The sequence below is a fragment of the Carassius auratus genome, unplaced genomic scaffold (genome assembly GCF_003368295.1).
Source record: "Carassius auratus strain Wakin unplaced genomic scaffold, ASM336829v1 scaf_tig00001753, whole genome shotgun sequence".
In the NCBI taxonomy this organism is placed as follows: Eukaryota; Metazoa; Chordata; class Actinopteri; order Cypriniformes; family Cyprinidae; genus Carassius; species Carassius auratus.
In genome coordinates this window covers 1,014,653-1,030,553 of record NW_020523394.1, presented here as the reverse complement: position 1 = coordinate 1,030,553, position 15,901 = coordinate 1,014,653, and the positions used below count along the sequence as shown (strand labels likewise).

At 36.2% G+C, this 15,901-nt stretch overlaps 2 pseudogenes; one reads left to right on the top strand and one right to left on the bottom strand.

Moving 5' to 3' along the window:
* Positions 1-2,974: 2,974 nt before the first annotated feature.
* LOC113069545 (iduronate 2-sulfatase-like) lies at positions 2,975-9,612 on the bottom strand (annotated as a pseudogene).
* On the top strand, positions 6,867-15,199 carry LOC113069593 (lysozyme g-like; annotated as a pseudogene).
* The last annotated feature ends 702 nt before the right edge of the window (positions 15,200-15,901 follow it).

Below are 15,901 nucleotides of genomic sequence, written 5' to 3'. Positions count from 1 at the left end.
ATCACCTGCTCTATTTCTGTTTCGAAATGTTTGTTATGTTAGGGAACTAGTGTTAAACAGGACAGCGTTTAATGTTAGTTATAACAAAAATCCATAACAGGTAAGTCATCTGTCATGTTTTTTCTTTTTCTCAAACAGCTTCTCTTGAAAACACGAAAGAGGCAAGAATTTAGAAATGCTTGTTATTAGCAACATTAAGTGAACAGCAGGCAGCAGCTCAGCAGCTTATTTGTTTGAGCTGGCATTCACGCAAACGTGCAAGATACTGAACATAATTCAGTCCCCTGATATACTTATGATAAAGCTCTTTTCCTTCTTTGCTTATAATTAAAAACAAGTTGGAAATACATTTGGAGCGATGTATGGTTACCAAACATCCAGAAGCTGTTCATAGTGATGACAGAAACCTGATATTTACATTACTTTAAATGAGTCTACCCCTCACCCAAGATTGATGTTATAAACATACATTTTTATACTGTTTTAAAAATGCCTACGGAAGTTTGTACTGGTTTTCTATCTGAGCTGGAGCAGGCTGCAGATAAAGTCTTAATTTTCATGTTGATAATGAAAAAGATCCATTGGGATCAGCATTTATAGACATTCTGAACCAGGTCTGTAAGGACCTAATCATTGTCATAATTACGCTTTAGATTTAATATTATCAGGTTGAATTGATGTCAATGGCAATTGAAATATCTCAGATCATTATCTAGTATGATGTATTCTCCATATAGATAAAGACGCAAACTCAACTCAAATATGGTAGTACTTCTTCAACAAAAGACTGCTTTGTAAATAATCTTCCTAAAGCTAAAATAATAATACAAAATTATTATAAAAAATGTATATAAATAGATAATATAAATAAATATAAAAATAATAATATAAAAAATTATCTGTGGGGTATTTTGAGATAAAACTTCACAGAGAGAACAATATAACATATTGCATCAATGCATTCTATGGCACCTTTCATCCAACCTCTGCATATCGTTGTTCACATAAAAATCAGTCATATATATATATATCAGTCACATATAACCATGATTTCATAGACAGAAAATTCTAGTTTTTAAATTTCGTTACAAGCCATAGATTGGCAATACAAGTTATTAATACGAGGAAATTCTTACATGTTGCCCCTTTAAGAAGCACATTTCTTGATTGCTTTAATTAGGTCTTTTCAAAAAAGAATTTGCAAGCAACACAATCAGCTCATAGACAAGAAAAGCAAAGCTACTTTAGTATAAGCAATTAAAATATCAGCTTCAACCAGCCTGTGGAGCCTTCTCTGACTGCCCTGACCTTGCTTTTAGTCAACTACAAAAAAAAAAGAGAGAGAGAGAGAGAGACAGCAGTGGAATTTTCCGGACCAGCTGGCAATGAAGCCTGTCTGCTGAAGCTGAATATATTGGCGGTCCCAAAGGATCCCCTCACTATAACACTCCTGCTGCACTCTTATAAGTACACACTTGAAAAAAGGACATGCACAGAGACACACAAATAATGTGCTTGCTTTGTTTCGTTGTTTTTCCTTTTGAGAGAAAGCGAGAAAATAAATTTATGTTGCCACATAAATATTGAATATATTCCTTCAAAAATAATTCATACTCTGCAGGAGTAAACAATGTGGCATCTGAAGCGAAAGAGTGCAGGGAATCCAAAATAAACCTGAAGAGAGAAAGCAGGTAGGAGTGTTTCAAATGCAGACTCGTGGCATGAAATGAGTCTGGGGAGCCAACGCTGACTGACGTCACAGCATGCGAGCAACAAAAGATGCTGCAGCAGTCCTTTCTCCTTTTTTTAATGTTGGATCAAACATTCATCAGTGTTAAACTATTCTCCGAGGTGTATCCGAGCAACATCATTTCCAGGTTTTCACATTTAAGCATCTAATTACCTTGGCAACGGTGCAGTGGGAGCGCATGACTTGAAATTCTATATTTAAGTTGATTTTCATCACGCTGCCTGGAAAAACAAGAGCTTAGCGCTGGCAGATTCTCTGTCGGCCTCCAAGACAAAATACAATTACGACTTAGTGACCTGATAAATTGCTAAAGCAAAGTGTTCTCTGAGCAGAGCTTTCTATTTCTCAGAGACTTAAATTAAACTCATTTCTCACTTAAGGTGACGTTGCGTCATTTCCATGTATCACATTCTGAAGGGAATGAGGAAATTAAGTCAATGGACTCAAATTTATCAGGATTCTACCTTTCTTTTAAATTCTTTTAAGAAAAGTGTCGTGCAATTTTATTTCATAAGAACATTGTGAGGTACATGATTTATTATTAAATAAATCATCCAAAGCTAATCTGTCAAAAAGTATTTTGTAGCAGTAATCTAAATATGAGGTTTGAAGACTTTTTTTGCCTTGTGGAATTAGCAAATTTTAGCCCAAACTCTTAATTTTATTTTTGATTTTTTTTTTTAATTATTATTTTTTCATGGAATGTATTACTGTGTCACATTCATGAACTTTCTGTTTCCTTTTTTGGTCTTCCTGTTCTTGTTTTTGTTAAGTGATTGATTTCTTCCCACCTGTTTCCGGTTCCCTCATCACCTTCTGATTGTTTAAATACCCGTTCTGTTGAGTTCTCCCTCGTCCGTGATTGTCTAGATGTTTGCATGTTTGAATGTAGATGTTTCCTAAAGGTGTAAATGCTAAATGTAATCGAGTCTATTGTCTGTATTCTCCTTCGTCTTCCAGTAAACTCCTTATTTGTTCCCGATCCTCCTCTTGTTCCTTATTTTACGTTTAGCACTACCATTAGTTTGTAACATACTGTTATGTAGAAGAAAACAAATTATGTTTTTTTTTTAATCTAAATAAATTTGTTAAACTGCCTAATAATTCTGATTTCTTTTCTTATCTGTGTATTCTAATGGAAAATATATTTTGTATCTAAATCAGAATACATTAAGGGTGTTATAATAAATTATATTTTTGCATTACAGTAATGAGAATATAAGATTATTCGTATTTTGATTTTGAGAATTGTGAGGTGTTTATCATGACTATAATAGAATGCCAAAAATTAATTGTCTTTTTTAGGGTGTAGCGGTGGTCAGTGGAGCGAATGGAGTTGCCCATGATGCTGATGTCAAGGTCCAAGGTCCAAATTCTCCTGGATGGAGTGGGAGGGCCGAGGGCACTGGCTGTATGAGTAGGCTGCTCTGTTGGGCTCTATCTTGGGATTGTGGATGAGATATGCCAAGCTTGAGCCCTCGGTGCAAAGCTCGATCTTAAAAGATGAGGCAGGGCAGCGGTGCAGAGGACGCAGCCCAGCCAGGTGCGACAGCGTGGGGAAGACATCCACCAGCTCCACCACACTCTCAACTCCATGACCTGAAAGATATGAGGACAAAACGCTGATGGAAAAATGAGATACAGATGCATTCAAGAACCAATAACGCATCTAAAGCTGCAAGCGTGAATGGTCATTTTACACTTTTATGTTGTTTAATTCCATTGCACTTGGTTTAAAAATTATATATATATATATATATATATATATATATATATATATATATATATATATATATATATATATATATAGACAATTTGTATTATTATTTTTATTTTACTTGCTGCTCTGTAGAATATAACATTGACCGTCCACACAGCAGACAACTCTTTTTTTCAAGTATTTTTCTCATATATTTTCAATAAAGAAGTTATAACCAGAAACTAAACTGAAAAAAAAGATCAAGAGAGTATACAAGACTGAATGAATGAACTACCTTTCCCATGAAGCATTGCACCTGATGCAGTTCAATCTGAAACTACAATACAAACATATAAACTATGCATATCAAATCAATGACTTCATTTTTTTATGTTTAATTCATGTATAATTTAATGCTTATAACCATTTATATTTGTACAAATTAAAGTTAACATTAAATAAGAGTTGTTTCTCATTTCTTTGATCAAAAATGCAATAAAAACCCATTTTTAATATAAGTACAATTTCAAACAGCCATTTTCTAATTCATTCCTGTGATGTAGTGGTGAATTTTCAGCATCATTCCTCCAGTCTCCAGTGAAATCATGCTGATTTGCTGCTCAAGAAACATTTCTTATGGTCTCGGTTGAAAACGGTTGTGCTGTTTAATATTTTTTTCGTGATTCTTTAATAAGGTTATAAAGAACAGCACTTTCTTTGCCATGATTCCTGGATGTGTGGTAAGAGTTACTCTGCTGATTGGGGAATCACTGTAAATTGTGCAATTAAAACACAATTATAAAAATGAAGCTCAGATCACGGTGATCCGATGATATATATATACTTTCACAGAAGCCACATTAAATAGCAAAGTATTACAGCGAGTCTGCTTTGAAACTTTAAACATTATTAGTGCTAAAACTCTTTTTTCCCTTTAGTGAAAGGCCCCAGTTCTGAAATTTACATTAACTTTACTGATACGGTAACTGAATATAGCACAGTTCATTAGAGCAACAATACAGAGAGCAATAACTCTCAGGACTTATTAGCTTCTCTATGCTGTGGCATTATCATTACAGTCATTACTCCGGCTGCTTATGCTGGGGGTTTTCTAAAGATTGCCACAAATGTGCACTTGAGAGCTGAAAGAAAGCAAACCATCAGCAGATGCGTGTGCTCACAGTACACTCTCAGTCAAACCTTCGCATTGCACAAAAACACACTGAAGCAAAACAGGCTGCTTTAAGTAACATTACCTTTGCAGAACTGCTCCTGTGTGCCCTGAAACACATCGATGAAGGGGAACGTCTTCTCCCCGGGCCGAGGGAAAGGTGAGGTCACACCTAGCTTGTACACGATCAATGGCACTCAGGTGGCCACATCAAAGTTGCTGTATTTGGCCCATTCACCATATTGCATTATTTTTTGCATTATTTAGTTTATACTATAATTATTATAATGAAATTGTAGAAGATATCTTTTATGAATTTATTTGCAAACATGCAAATAATGAGTAAAGTAATATAATAACGTAATTCAAAAAATGAATAATGTATAATCAATCTATTATTTAAGATTTCATACTATATATAGACAGACAGACAGATTTGGGACCAATTCAATGGACATGTTACATGAATTAAAATGAGCATATTATACAGTACATATTATGAAATAATAATAAATACATTATACAGTATTCGTTTATTTTTGAGAGGTTATCAGTTTTTGTTCATATTCATACTAGTGTTAAATGTCTTTGCGCTGCAATTTAATAAATTCAAAAATTTTATCTTTCTGTCATTTCCATCTAATTTAGCATTCTGTGTAATGGAGCCAATTCAATACAAATTCATCATCCATTAAAAGTGAGCATATTAATATGTTATAGATAATGCCCTTAATGCACTGCATATTTGCACGATAACAAACACACACACACACACACACACACACACACACACACACACACACACACAAGTGGTGATCTTTTTTTAGAAGAACTTATGTTAATTCAGAATAATATGGAAGCCCACAGAACACTAAAAAGCGGAGCTACAATAAAAACCAAATGCTTCAATACTGCCACCTAATGGATGTAATATTTAACATTAAGCTGAATTGCCAGAAATCTCTTGGACAAACCGTGATCAGAGCTGAACACCACTACAGTGTCATTGGCGAGGCCAAAATCAGCAAGGGCTTGCAGAATTTTTCCATCTTGAGCATCCACATATGATACAGAGGCAAAGTAGTGCTGTCGGATCTACAGCTGAAAGATGAGCGGGAAAAGTTCATATTTGATTCCACAAGAAATGGGACTTAAAGGTCTTTTCAGGCTGGAACAAACTTAACTACTAAAACCATATTATAACTTCATACAACTGACAAAGAAATAACTTCAAATGTAAATAGTATACTTACATACAAAATCTCTAAGTGTGAACATTGCATTTTTTGCATGGTGCCTGAAAGTCTTTAGGAATGGGGCCATAAGGAAAGCTCAGAGTTAACGCCTGAACGTCTTCCCTCTTGCGGATATCAGTCCAGGGGTTATAGGCCGCATAAGGAAGTTTCTTAGGAACATCTGGATCCAGCATCACACTCTCAATAGGATAGAGCTTTAGGTACTCCTATAAAAACAGTGATTTAACCGCTGTCATGCAGTGTGCCCCGCTTCGTTGAAAAGCACATACCCGTGGAATTCTAAAGGGAATATGTGTCCTATAAAAGCCAACAGCCAGGAAGAAAGCATTGGGAAAGTCCTTCATAGAAGTCGGTTGGCGTGTGCTGTGTTCTCCATGCCAGGAAGGGTTCCCAAAGGCACCTCTGACACATCCACTGCACACAGTAAATTACTGTGCAGTGTGCCATCTTTATCTCTGCAGACCTAACAGATGGACATGAGATGCTGGAAATAAACATTACAATCTTTTAGAAATCTACTCGTGCTTTATGCATATCATTTACTCATTTTAACCTTTTTTTAACCTTTTAAACATATTAAATGTTAGGTGAGTAATTTTTCTATATTAAATATTTCACATTGAAATGATCCAAACTTAAACTTAGTGCAATATCTTATGGTATTTTTATAATTATGATGATTTTTTTATTTACTTAATTTGTTTTTTACTACTTTATTTTACAGCAGATTTTGGAAACACAAGAAGCTCTCAGATCATTATGAGACAGAATAACCAGCAGGTGTTTGAATTGTAAAAAGTGTGAGAGATCGGATGGTACATAAAGGTTTACAGTTTTGCTTTTCAGCAGGGGTCTGGTTTAGACCTATCTCTCAGATGGACCATTGACACTCTATCTACAATCTCAATTAGGAGTGTCAATGGTCCAGTTGAGAGATAGGTGGCGGTAATGCACTTATAAGTCTGCGATCTGACATAAAGCAAGAAGAAGAAGAGACGTCATGTGACATCTGTTGAGAATGAGCTCAGGACAGTTCGGACACTGCGGTGAATCAGAGGTAAAAAACGATATAAATACTGTTCAGTTTCTTGCACAGACCGATCGTTTTGTGTCTACACATTAATGTATCATCACAAGCCGCAGAGTTTAGATTGGTTTTGTTTGTGTATGTTTTGTGTGTGACTCTCAAATTCCCATGATTCCCATTCACTTCTATTATATGACTGACAGACTGCAATGGTTTCAGTTAAAAATCTTTGTTTGTGTTCCATTAAAGAAAAAAGTCACCTACATCTTTGATGCCCTTGGGGTAAAGCAGATAAACATCCAATTTTCATTTTTGGATGAACTATCGCTTTAAGTCTAAATTCCAATCTCACAAACTGACCTTCCTCTTTTCATATTTAAAAAGGGGTGGATGAAATGGCGGTACAGACCAGCTGTACGGGAAATCAACCGAGTGGTTGGAGGCAATGCCTTGAGGACAAGCACATGAAAGAGAAACATTGTTAGTTTAAACATCAAGCAAGACAGTTAACACATGAAAGGATTATATGGTAATCACAAATAAATGTCCAGGTCATATTTCAAATCAAAATAAAGAGGGGGGAAAATCAAGGCATAGTATTTAGGATTTTTTGCATTGTGAAATGATCATGCATACAGGTGCTGGTCATATAATTAGATAATCAAAAAGTTGATTTATTTCACTAATTCCATTCAAAAAGTGAAACTTGTATATTATATTCATTCATTACACACATACTGATATATATCAAATTTTAATTTCTTTTAATTTTGATGTTTATAACTGACAACTAAGGAAAATCCCAAATTCAGTATCTCAGAAAAATTGGAATATAGTGTAACGGTTCAATATTGAAGACGCCTGGTGCCACACTCTCATCAGCTAATTAACACAAAACACCTGCAAAGCCTTTAAATTGTCTCTCAGTCTAGTTCTGTAGGCTACACAATCATGGGGAAGACTGCTGACTTGACAGTTGTCCAAAAGAAGACCATTGACACCTTGCACAAGGAGGGCAAGACACAAAGGGTCATTGCAAAAGAGGCTGGCTGTTCACAGAGCTCTGTGTCCAAGCACAGTAATAGAGAGGCGAATGGAAGGGAAAGATGTGGTAGAAAAAAAGTGTACAAGCAATAGGGATAAAATGTGGGGAAGATTCACAAAGAGTGGACTGCAGCTGGAGTCAGTGCTTCAAGAACCACTACGCACAGACGTATGCAAGACATGGGTTTCAGCTGTTGCATTCCTGGTGTCAAGCCACTCTTGAACAAGACACAGCGTCAGAAGCGTCTCTCTTCAAAAAGGACTGGACTACTGCTGAGTGGTCCAAAGTTATGTTGAAAATTTTGCATTTCCTTTGGAAATCAGGGTCCCAGAGTCTGGAGGAAGAGAAGAGAGGCACACAATCCACGTTGCTTGAGGTCCAGTGTAAAGTTTCCTCAGTCAGTGATGCAATGTCATCTGCTGGTGTTGGTCCACTGTGTTTTCTGAGTCCAAGGTCAACACAGCCGTATACCAGGAAGTTTTAGAACACTTCATGCTTCCTGCTGCTGATCAACTTTATGGAGATGCAGATTTTTATTTTCCAACAGGACTTGGCACCTGCACACAGTGCCAAAGCTACCAGTACCTGGTTTAAGGACCATGGTCACCCTGTTCTTAATTGGCCAGCAAACTCGCCTGACCTTAACACCATAGAAAATCTATGGGGTATTGTGAAGAGGAAGATGCGATATGCCAGACCAAAGACTGCAGAAGAGCTAAAGGCCACTATCAGAGCAACCTGGGCTCTCATAACACCTGAGCAGTGCCACAGAGTGATCGACTCCATGCCACGCCGCATTACTGCAGTAATTCAGGCAAAAGGAGCCCCAACTAACTATTGAGTGCTGTGCATGCTCATACTTTTAATTTTCATACTGTTTAGTTGGCCAATATTATTAAAAATCCTTCCTTTGTATTGGTCTTAAGTAATATTCTAATTTTCTGAGATATTGAATTTGGGATTTTCCTTAGTTGTCAGTTATAATCATGAAAATTAAAAGAAATAAACATTTTAAATATATCATTCTGTGTGTAATGAATGAAAATAATACACAAGTTTAACTTTTTGAATGGAATTAGGGAAATAAATCAACTTTTTGATGATATTCTAATATGACCAGCACCTGTACACATCAGATGGACTAGTTACCAGGATGGAAGACTTTGCCAGCTGATAAAGTGGTGTATTCAATAGAATTGAAGTACTGAGGAAGTGTAGTGTAGTTCCCAGCATGAACTCTCCAGTAGGAGTTGAAATCATACAGTTTACATTCAGACTTGTTAGGAAAGACAATCTACTAGGTTCACAAACAGCTTGCTTTAAAAGAACATAACAGCAGTGTGCGCCTGTAACTTAAATGCACTCTACCAACAAAGCTTTGCAGAGTATCAATAATATATATATTTATATTTTTGATGAGCAGTAATACAACATACCTGTGCACAGGAATTATGAAACACTGTGCTCACTGATGCAAGTTGATTGATGTTTGGCAACTTAACCACTGGATCAGGGTAGCAGCCTAAAGTCGGTCTCAAATCATCAGCAATTAAGTACAAAATGTTGAACTGTTTGCTATCTACTGCAAAAGCACCTGCTTTCAAAATGTGTAAAATCAAAAGAAAAAAAAAACACATCTGAGTATTTACAAACATTATGTTCATATTTTCATGGGGAAATAGTGCAATATAGTTTATACAATCGCATCAGCATCTTTATTTTATAACATGTCAAGCTACTTACAGTATTTTGCTAACAGGTTTTCATATACTTGCTGTGATGCCTGGGATTGATCTTAAAGACACAGTACATGTTTTCTCTTGTCTACTGTACATAGTGCTGGTAAAACCAGCTTTTTGAGTTGGCTCTATAGCGAATAACAAATGATTCTTATGAGCAGGTTTGGTTTTTATGAGTCGATTCTTTTCAGTGAACCTATTACCGAATTAATGACTTTTCATCATAAACACTTACAAATCAGCGGCAGCGGTTATTGAATAAATGTGACTCGTTACTGCAGTGCTGTAACTCAATTACTTAACTGTAGTTCTAATGACATTTACAAGCAGTTTTAAATGTAGTAAAAGTGCAATCGCCACAGGCATTTAAAAGGTTAGTTCATCCAAAAATGTAAATTAAGCCATAAATTACTCACCCTGAAGTCATCCTATGGTGTGTATGACTTTCTTCTTTTAGATGAATTCAGTTGGAGTTCAAAAAAATTGATCTTTCAAGCTGTTTAATGCAATTTAGCAGGTGATGCACTCCATCGGTCCATGAGAAGTTTAATAAAAAGTACATAGGCCTCCTGTAGCAAATCAATGCGTTTTTGTAAGAAAAAATGTCCATATTCAAAATTAATAATCACTTTAATCTAGCTTGCGCTCACTGTTGTAAAACAGAAACAGTTTTTAAAATAACTCTGTCTGGATTTGTCTGAGAGAAGAAAGTCATATACACTTCAGCGTCAGTAATTTATGGTTAACCCTTTAATTTCAGTGTTGCCTGCATCATGGGGAAGTCGTGGCCTAATGGTTAGAGAGTCGGTCTCCCAATTGAAAGGTTGTGAGTTCGAGACTTGGGCCGGCAGGAATTGTGGGTGGGGGGAGTGCATGGACAGTTCTCTCTCCACCCTCAATACCACGACTTAGGTGCCCTTGAGCAAGGCATCGAACCCCCAACTGCTCCCCGTGCACCGCAGCATAAATGGCTGCCCACTGCTCCGGGTGTGTGTTCACAGTGTGTGTGTGTGTGTTCACTGCTCTGTGTGTGTGCACTTCAGATGGGTTAAATGCAGAGCACAAATTCTGAGTATGGGTCACCATACTTGGCTGAATGTCACGTCACTTTCACTTTCAGGATGATTCACCTAAGAAAAATTAACCATGGTTTTACTACTGATAAAACCATTTTAAAAAGATGGTATTTCTTTTCTAAAACTTTGTAGTAAAATGCCAATCAATCCACCAAATATATATAGTCAACTTGCTGCACTTTTACTATAATAAAACCCCGGTTCATTTTCGTAAGGGTCACTACTGCAAACCTAGAGTTAATTTTACTGCAGTTTTACTGTTAATGAACTTGCAGTTGTAGTGTTTCATAGTTTTATTGCAGCTGCTATAACGGACAGCTATGGGCTACTGTAGTGATTTTTTTATAAAAGACATCCAGTATTGCATTTTTGTGTTATAACAGTGTTATAACGGTTATTGTTATATATTATGGTTTTATTATAGTACTGTACTCCAATACAATTTTGGTATTAGCCAACCACTGCCATCAACAGCAATACAATAAGTCATAAGCACAATTTGCTGGATGTTATAAAAGACTGGCACATTTCCTCAGTACAGAGCACTTCTGGCCAATGACTATGTTAAAATCATTAGATTTTAATGTGTGTGTGTGTGTGTGTGTGTGAGAGAGAGAGAGAGAGAGAGAGAGAGAGAGAGATTATTGACTTTATAGTTTAACATCTATCATAAAAGGTTGTAGGCTATGTTTTATGTAAAAAAATATTTTTCATGTGTATTTAATATTACATTTTTGAAACTGTTTTGTACCAGTAAACTTCTGTCTTTTTCTGCAGTCTGGCTTAGGTGTGATGTGGTAATATAACTTAAACACAGGAGTTCCTGAATTTCTTCTCATAACAACACTGAACATGGCAATTTTGTCCCTCCTTAGAATTGAGAAAGAGAAACTAATTCCACTGCAATCCCAACTGCTTTGTACCCTGCAGTTTTCATCATGGATAAGATTCTATTATCCTGTGCTATATAATACCTCAATATGACACTGGGAAAGACAATTTTTATATATATATATATATATATATATAAACTATATACTGACTTTTTAAAGGACGATACTTAACATGTATTTTCTAGCATGCATATTTGAGACATCATGAATATAGACACCACCGGTGCATCAGAGGCAACAGCAAGACAAGACAGTTTAAAGGGTAACATAAAAGGTATGATGCTTAACTGGTGTGTTCAGTCGATTAAGCTACATGCATTGCAATTTATATAAATGATTTCCATTCAAAGGTGTCGAGGCTTCCAAAAAAATGTCTGAGAATGGTGGAAAAATACAAGAGTATGATCATCAAAGTTGGCAGAGCAAAGCAGATGGACCCGGATGTGATTGCTGCCATCATATCCAGAGAGTCCAGAGCCGGAGCCGTTCTGAAGGATGGGTGGGGCGACCATGGCAATGGCTTTGGCCTCATGCAGGTTGGTCGGAATAACTGATTTACTCTATATGAAAAGATAATGCCACAAATATCTTAATATGAAATACATAAGACACATATAAAGTTATATTTAGGCTGTTTAGTCTACATGTGGCCTTTTTAATAGACACACTAATCAGATAATCCATCCAAAACATTTGTGTCACTGTGAAATTATTTATGTTATATATTGTATTTGTTTTGCACAAGGTAACATTATATTTAGCATTATGTGGCCTTTTTTGTAAGGGACAGTTAATGAGACAGAAAATTATAGGATAGTTGAGAAGGATCAGGAAATTGAGCCAGTTTCAAATGGATTAACTGCATGAATGCAACATGTCAAAACATGTTCACTGCAAGCTATGTCTCTATATACAGTGCACATCTGCAGACTTTTTGTCACATTAAAAGAAGATGCAGATCTTATTTAATTTATTATGTAAACATATTTTCACAACTTACCGTTTCAGAGCACACATTCTCCTGCAGCACTTCCTTTAATTAGCTGCAGGCTAATGTGTCTTTCAGGTTGACAAACACTACCACAAGCTAGTAGGTACATGGGACACAGTGAGGAACATCTCACACGAGGGACTGAGATCCTCATTGGCTTTATTAAAGAAGTTAAAGCAAAGTTTCCCCAGTTGAACACCGTGCAATGCTTTAAAGGTAAAGTTAGGATGCTCCCAGAGAGCACACAATAAAAACATAAGCATAACTTTTCAGAGCATAGACGTAAGTACTATTATGTCAGTGCTTGGTTTGATTTCATATCTCAGTTGAAGTATAATGTCTGTTTCAGGGGGAATATCAGCCTAAACGCAGGAGTGAAGAACGTCTAAACATATGAGCGCATGGACATCGGCACCACAGGAGATGATTACTCCAATGATGTTGTCGCCAGAGCCCAGTGGTTCAAAAGCAAGGGTTACTGAAGAAGTACAATCATACTTCTACTCTTTTAACATTCTAATCTAACCATTGTTTACTTTTCTGTATTCTATTTTTATTTTTTTGGAACGGATTAAATAAAACTCATTTATTCACACACCATGTATGTACCTTTCATGTAACACATAAAGTTAATGAATAGTCTTTCCATACTCATATTACAATTGTTTAAATCACGAAAACAAATCAAATTTAGTTGGCTCTCATATACCTAATACCAAAGACCCAAGACATGTCACTTAGGATATATAGTTTTGAATGGGGAAAAATGCAACGCTTAATATGGCCGCTCAGTCGCAGGAAGCCCCGCCTTCTGAATGAAAGAGCCAATCGCTAATCGATAAAGTCTTTGTGTCACTGCAGCTACCATTAGAAGTTCCAGTTGTTATAGAAACAGTCAGCATTCTGAGACGTGCTCTTAAGACTGTGCATGAGCACTGGCTGAGCTAGCCTGAATATTAAGGTTTTTATAATGCTATTTGAGCAAAAGTTACAATATTTATGACACAGTTCGTGCCAGATTTCTTTTTTGTGATTCCAAATATGTAATCGCAAGCTTAGTGAACGGCTTTTGAGAATTTGATGTTTCCCCTTTCAAAGAAATAGGAGTTGAACTTGCATGCCCGAGAGGCGTTTCAAAGATGGCCGCCGAGTGACATGACTTGTCTTAAAAGGAATTTACTAATACTTTGCCAAGCACAATGACATGTCACTATTACTAGCCAGCAGTATAATGTCATTTTATGCCTAATTGCTTGTAACTCACAAACATATATTGTTTATTATTTTATATTTTTGTGTCTTTTTAAGTTTACTTTTTGTTTTAGGCCTTTTCAATGAAAGTGCTTTTCAGAGAATGTCTGCTCGCATTAACACTGCTAAGATTTCCCACAAAGTTTCGTTTTATTTTTCTTCACTTCTTTCTTTTGCCTTCACCTGTAAAGTAAGGACTTTCCCTATAATCTAGCAGATGCATCAGATAGTGATGTTTAACATTTTTGTGGTGTATACTGATAAACCTGATAAACTTAATTAAATCTAAATTTTGTAACCTTTCGTTTTTCCTCACCTAAGAGGAAGAACATCTGAGACACACAGAGAATCCACTGGTTCGTGCTCTGAAGAATGGGCCGGATCCCACAGGCAATGGCTTTGGCCTCATGCAGGTTCGTTACAACAATAGATCTACTCTATTTAAAATTTAATTCACAGGTAGATTTAGGATTAGGCTTATAAGAGTGTGCACATAAAATAAGACCCTGGATCCTGGAATAACATAACTGTCCAAAAATATATAGCTAACCCAATCCCTAACCCTAAACCTAACCATACCCATGATTTATTCTTAAAATCAGAGAGAAATAATAGGTGAATAACAAGCGTGTAGAAGCATGTAACCCTAATGGTAAGTCTAAAACTGACATTTCTTGACAAACCTATCGCTTATTATGATTGGTTGATTGGAATGTTGTTCCAGGATCAACAAGGATGTTGGTCCTGGACCATGTTGTACTTGGTGAAATCACGTTCACCAAATTTAAGTAGTTAAGTAGGTTCTTTTTTTTTTTTTTTTTGGTTGACGAAAGCCAAAATCACACTCAAGCTGGTACATGGGACAGTGAGATGCATGTCACACAAGCTACAGAGATACTCATTGGGTTCTTTAAAGAAATTAAAGTAAAGTTCCCCAAGTGGACACAAGAGCAATGCTTAAAAGGTAGTACACTTCCACAAATTGTTTCAGAAACTACACACATTGGATTCATCAGAGAACAGAGAAGTGCAAGAATGATGATTCAATAAACGGATATTAATCAGTCTGTAAATTGTCCCCCCAAAAAAATGGGTTAATAGAATGTCATCAATCTGATTGAGTGTCTCATGTCTGTTTTAGGGGGAACAAAGGTGTGAGTAGAGTCAATACATATGACAATATCGATGCCAAATATCGATGCCAAAACCACAGGACAAGACTATTCCAATGATGTTGTCACCAGAGGCCAGTGGTTCAAAAGCAAGGCTTACTGAAGAACATATGAACCTGTAAAACCCTTACATTAGTGGAATGAGTATAACAACTCAAGATTATGAGTCTTCATTTTTTATATTAGGCCTATTAAATAATATTAATGTATACACTTAAATCATGTGTCCATTATTTATCACAATTATCTTAGGAACAGTCCTTCCAAATTCACAATAAAATAACCTCACTTATTGCTTCCAAGTCGATGCAAAAACATAATGTAACCGCTTCTTGTTCTCCACGACAGAGGGCGATGTTGAGCGTAATCCTGCACACATGACACTGTAGGAGAACAAAATTTCACAGAGAACATTAGGGGGCGCAGGAAGCAATATTTTGGAAAAGAGGATATTTTATTAGAGCAGTGGTTTTCAGGCCCCATTGCTCTGCACATGTTGCATGTCTCCCTTATTTAACATACTTAATACAGATCATCAGTTAATTAGGAGAGACTCCATGAATTTAACTGAATGTGTCAGATAAGAGAGACATACAAAATGTGGATTTAAAACCACTGGCCAGAGTCACAAATAGATGACATGAAACATTGTAACTACTTGCAAAAGAATATTGTTGGCAACTTTCAAACACCCCTGTCAGAGGGTCTTCATGCAGCATGTAGACGGAATAATATTCGTTATAATATAATATTATAATGGGTTCTATGTGGTTTGATATGACAATGTGGTTTGTGTGGTTTAGACAAGATGCTGTATTGTTTCTATGGCAA